Source organism: Trichechus manatus, unplaced genomic scaffold (assembly GCF_000243295.1).
Source record: "Trichechus manatus latirostris isolate Lorelei unplaced genomic scaffold, TriManLat1.0 scaffold00019, whole genome shotgun sequence".
Taxonomy (NCBI): Eukaryota; Metazoa; Chordata; class Mammalia; order Sirenia; family Trichechidae; genus Trichechus; species Trichechus manatus.
In genome coordinates this window covers 5805821-5811811 of record NW_004443955.1, presented here as the reverse complement: position 1 = coordinate 5811811, position 5991 = coordinate 5805821, and the positions used below count along the sequence as shown (strand labels likewise).

Sequence of the window (5991 nt, the reverse complement as noted above, 5' to 3'; positions counted from 1 at the left end):
CAGACGCTACTCACCAAGGTAGAATGTAGAACATTGTCTTTATAAACTGTGTTATGCCAATTGAGCTAGATGTTCCCCGAGACCATGGTCCCAACAGCCCTCCACCCAGAAGTTCAGTCCCTCAGGGAGTTTGGATGTGTCTGTGGAGCTTCCATGACCTTTCCTTGTCCCTTTCTATATATTCTGAGGGATCCTTTCCTGGTTGAAATATAAAAGGATATGTGTATTTCCTGGTGTGATTATTTTGGGTTGAAGCAGATTGGAGTCATGTGTGGGTCATGACTGACATCAAACATCATAAAACAATGCCACCTTGGCCATAGCTTTGAGCTTCAGGAAGAGGTGTTGCCACAATTCTCAAAAATGAATACAATTTTGAGTGTCCTGACAGCTAAATTTTAGATCCCCAGTTTCATGTGACCCTGAGAGTTTATTTCCTGAGAATTTCCATGCACTGGAAAATGCCAGTGGATACAGATATTGCTTTCTTGAATATATAGACTAGGGTTAATCAATAGAAAACCCTCCTCTCTACATGGAAACACCTGACAGGTTATTCTAGAAGTTTAGAGACCTCTAGGCCTTGTCCTTATCTTCTTGTTGTCAATGGTCAGCATCACTCGTAATGGGTTATTGTGGAGAGTGTTAATGTTCTTGATACCTTTGAGAATAGCACACTAAAGTCTTAACCATGAAGAAACGAACTTCTCCGCCTTGACCTCTGTCTTCCTGCTGTCTACTTCGATAAAGATTTCTGAGGATGATCCCTCTTGGCCTGCTTTCCCTGGGGCTGTTAAAAAAAAAACCCAGGTATCCTGCGGAGAATATGTGTACTCTCTGATCCAGTTTGACACTGGGCTGGAAGAAAGACATGTGTGGTAAGCATCTTGTGGTCTAAGGGGATGTATGCCTGGGAAGTGCCATGGCTCAGGTCAATCATGATACCTTAACTTTTCTTGAAGAGATATGATGACATAAAAATCGTGCTCAATAGGACCAACAGGAAGCTCCTTTGCCCAATTTTATTTATCTACTTCTAATGTACCCCCATTTTGATTCTTTTTGCCTCCCATAAGTGACCAAAAATGCTAAGTGTCTGACATTTCTCAGGCGCATTCCTTGTCTCTTTTCCTCTCTTTGTGTACTCTAAAAAGACCCATTATGAAGAAATTCTCTATTCCATGGATTCAAAGTGAGTTTTTCTATGTCATTATAACTTGTCTCTACTGATAACCTGGACAAATGAAGATGCAGCCCAGAGGTAATTGGATATAGGCAATCAGATAAGACATGTCCCTACTATTTTTCTTGACCATAAGTGCTTCACCAAGTGGCAGTGATCTTCATGGGTACTGTCATGGATTGAATTATGTCCCCCCAAAAATGTGTGTATCAATTTGGCTGGGCCATGATTCCCAGTATTGTGTGATTTTTCCCATGTGTGGTAAATCATGCCTCTATGATGTTAATGAGGGAGGATGGGCAGCAGTTGTGTTAGTGAGGCAGGACTCAATTTATAAGACTGGATTGTGTCCTGAGGCAATCTCTTGGGATATAAAAGACAGAAGTGAGCGGTGAGACAGGTGGACCTCATCCCATCAAGAAAGCAGTGCTGGGAGCACAGCGTGTCCTTTGGACCGGGGTCCCTGTGCAGAGAAGCTCCTAGTCTAGGGGAACATTGACGAGAAGGCCGACAGAGAGAAAGCCCTCCCCTGGAGCTGATGCCCTGAATTTGAACTTTTAGCCTACTTTACTGTGAAGAAATAAATTTCTATTTGTTAAAGCCATCCACTCATGGTATTTCTGTTGTAGCAGCACTAGATAACTAAGAGAATTTGGTACCGAGAGAGTGGGGTGCTGCTCTAACAGATACCTAAAATGTGGAAGCGGTTTTAAAACTGTCAATGGATAGAGCAGTGACAGCAACGAAGGACCAACAGCAGCAGAGAACCTGCAACAGCAGAGAAGTGGCAGAGAACCTGCAGTGGCAGAGGAGCGGCAGTGGCAGAGAACCAACAGCAGCAGAACCAGGAGACCAGTGCGAGAAGGCGCTAGAACTGACTCACGGAGCGAGAAAGCTGAGTGCCTGTGAGCACGAGGCTTTCTGGTGGAGTGGGGTGCCTCCGGGCACTTACTGGTGGAGCTACTGAACTTTGGAACACTTGCCCCAGCAGGGCAGATGCGGGCTTGAGGCCCGAGGGCTGAGAGGCCACAGGAAACAGAAGCTGAAGAGACAAAGAACACAAGAAGCCAAACCACCTTAGTCTCAAAAGGTATGGCCATGACCTCAGGGGTCTGAAAGGGTGGAGCCATGGCCTCTGGTGTTTCTAAGGGTGGAGTTATCACTCCAATGGACTAGGAGAATGCTGTGCCTAAAGCCAAGGGAGCAGAGTTGCTGTCCCCGGGGCCTGGAAGGCAGAGCTGAAGCCCAGGGCCGTTGGGTCTCCACTCAGAATCCAGAGACTGTGGCCAGTACCTAGAGTCTGGAGGGCAGGGCCATTGTGTAAATTGTCTTGGAGAACAGAAGATTATTTTCAAAGCCTTGAGGGCTAATGTAATGTGCTTGGCTGACTTGCTTGGTGCCTGTTATCCCTTCTTTCTCTCCAGTTTCTCCCATTTGTAATGGAAATGTCTAGCTTGTGCCTGTTCTGCCATTGTAAGCAGATAGCTGGTATCCTAGATTTCACAGATGAAGAGGAATTTTTGGATTTTGGACTTGGAGTTAAGACTTTTGCTATGATATGATGGGGTGAATATGTTCTCCATGTTGCAAGGATGTGGTTTTTAGGGGGGCAAAGGGTGGAATGTCATGGATTGAATTATGTCCCCCCAAAAATGTGTGTATCAATTTGGCTGGGCCATGATTCCCGGTATTGTGTGATTTTTCCCATGTGTGGTAAATCCTGCCTCTATGATGTTAATGAGGGAGGATGGGCAGCAATTGTGTTAGTGAGGCAGGACTCAATTTACAAGACTAGATTGTGTCCTGAGGCAATCTCTTGAAATATAAAAGACAGAAGTTAGCAGTGAGACAGGAGGACCACATCCCATCAAGAAAGCAGTGCTGGGAGCAGAGCGCATCCTTTGGACCGGGGTTCCTGTGCAGAGAAGCTCCTAGTCTAGGGGAACATTGACGAGAAGGCCGACAGAGAGAGAAAGACTTCCCCTGGAGCTGATGTCCTGAATTTGGATTTTTAGCCTACTTTACTGTGAAGAAATTTAAATTTCTCTTTGTTAAAGCCATCCACTTGTGGTATATCTGTTGTAGCAGCATGGGCAATTAAGACAGGTACGTATTTAGGTTTCACAGGAGATTAAAACACTTTCAAGTTAAGTAATTGTTGATACCCTTGCACCCATTCCTATATGGCATATTGAATAGGTAGAAATGCACAACTGGACAGGTATTTTTTTCTAAAATATTTATGAGATTCTGATGGCTTGGAGCTAAGCGGTGACACTAGTGAACTTCCCATAAAGGAAAGCTTCTGCTAGTGGAGGCAAGAGCGTGTTTCTGCAATATGATTTTCCCATGAATTATGGAACTGTATGAACTGTTGAATAGTCTGTACCTGACTCTAGCTCCAAAGAAAAGGTGGTTTCAAGTTTTTGTGCATAGAAAAGCTAATGTAAGGGACAATACCAGTTTTTAAGGGTGATGCTATGGAGATGACTAACTTCAGCAGTTGAAGCCATGATCGACTCCTCTTCATAAGAAGAGTGGAAAAAGTTTGCGATTTTTTCCTCGTGCACAAAGTTCACTTTCTACTGAAAGTTTATTGAAATCATGTAGAGACAAATTGTGAGTCCTGCTATGTGTATCCTGAGGGATCCTCTGCTGGATAAAATACAGGAGGAGACAGTTCTTCCAGCTGCGATTATTTTGAGTTTAGACAGATTTGGTCACTGTGAGGGTCATGAGTGACATTGACATCATAAGGCCCATGGCATTTTGACCACAGCCTTGAGTTTCAGGAAGAACTTTGTTGCAATTTTTGAAGTGGAATATAATCCTGGGTGTTCTGACAGCTGATTTTTAGATAGCCAATTTTCTGTGACCCCGGAGTGTCATTTACTCAGAGTTCCCATGCACTGGCAATGTCAGTGGATACAGGTATTGCTTCCTCGAATATCTTGGCCATGAATAATTAATGGAAAAGCCTCCTGTCTTTGTGGAACATCCTGAAAGGTTATTATATATCCAGAGAACTCTAGGGGTTGTTGTTACATTGTTTGTTGTCAATGGTCAACGGCCTACATAATAAGTTATTTGTGGGAGTCCTGATATTATCAATACATTTGGTAATAGCTGGCCTGAGCTATAATTATGAAAAAATCAACTTCTCTCCATTGAGGTCTTACTGCTGTCTCCTTTGATAAAGCTATTGGTTTCTTCCAGTCCAGAGCAAAGGAGAGTTAAAAAAAAAAACAAAAAACAAAAACAAAAAACAAAATCAAAGGCTCAAGGGAGCAATGAGTCCAAACAACTAATGGACCACAAGAACCACAGCCTACACCACCCCAAGACCTAAAGAACTAGATGGTGCCTGGCTACCACCTTTGACCGCTCTGACTGGGATCACAACAGAGGGTCCCAAACAGAGCAGGAGAAAAATGTAGAACAAAAAATCAAATTCACAATAAGACCAGACTTACTGGTCTGACAGAGACTGGAGGAACTCCCGAGACTATAACCCTAAGATATTTTTCTGACCTGGGACTGAAACCGTTCTAGGAGACCATCGTCTAGCCAAACAATAGACATTCCCATAAAATATACGATAACACCCAAGAGGAACGTGCTCCCTAGAACAATAAATTATACAAGATCAAAAGGACAATGTTTGCCCAAAAGCAAAGATGAGAAGGCAGAAAAGGGTAGAAAATCAGAGCGAAAGGAAATTGGGGTCCCAGGGTGGAAATGAGGAGAGTGCTGAAACATTGTGGAGAATGACGCTAAGGTCATGAAATAACTGTACATACAAACTATCGAATGGGAATCTAAGTTGATCTGTAACATTTCACCTAATGTGCAATTAACCCCCCCAAAAGAAAAAAGAAATCTAACTGACTGAAGTTTCTTAGGCTCATTCCTTGACTCTCTTCCTCTTTTTGTGTGATTTAGAAAGACCTGCTGTCAAGAAATCCACCATTCCATGGGTTCAATTTGAGTCATTCTATCATGTAATAGTCCAATCTGACACTTAAACGAGTCAAGATACAGCACAAAGGCAATTGAGTTTTAGGAATCAGATGAGACATTGTCCTTAATTTGTCTTGCCCTTGATTGATTCACCAAGTGGTGGTGATCCACACCGGTGAATATTTGGGATTCACAGGAAATTGAAGTGACTTCAAGTTGAGCAATTTTTGATACCCTGGTGTCCAGTCCAATATGTCACATTAAATTAGGAGAAATGCACAACTGCACAAATGTGTTTTTCTAAAATATTTAGGGGATGTCGATTGCTAGGAACTGAACTCTGACACTGGAGAAGAAATTTCCATGATTGAACACCTCTACCAGTTGAACCTAAGGTTGTACAATGTGGTTTCCATAAATCTTGAAATTGGATGAACTATTTTTTAGACTGATACCTGACAATAGCTCCAGTCTTCTGTGGAGAAAACCCAATGTGGGGGATGATGCCAACTGTTAAGGGTGGGGTCTTGAAGATGACTAACTTCAGCAGTTCAGGCCGTAGGAAGTCATGATCCTCTCCACAAGGAGTGAAGGATCTACTGCTGTCTTGTGCATTCTGAAAGATAAATTTTACTTAAAGTGACTGTTTTGGCTTACAGTGGACTGGGTCTCTATGTGGGTCAAGAGGGACATCAACAGTAAAAGGACAAGTGAACTTACTGGAAGAGGTGTTACCTCTATTCATAGAAAGAAATACAATTCTGAGTGTCCTGGCAGTGATTTAGAGGTCCCCAGTTTTCTGTGGAATCCAAATGTCATTTCCTGAGAATTTCCATGCACTAGACAAT

General features: G+C 42.9%; 1 non-coding gene across 1 annotated transcript; it reads left to right on the top strand.

The window, feature by feature from the left end:
• Positions 1-929: 929 nt before the first annotated feature.
• LOC111819872 (small nucleolar RNA SNORD115) lies at positions 930-1010 on the top strand. Its single transcript, XR_002823444.1, has one exon. It is a non-coding gene; the product is annotated as a small nucleolar RNA SNORD115 (small nucleolar RNA).
• The last annotated feature ends 4981 nt before the right edge of the window (positions 1011-5991 follow it).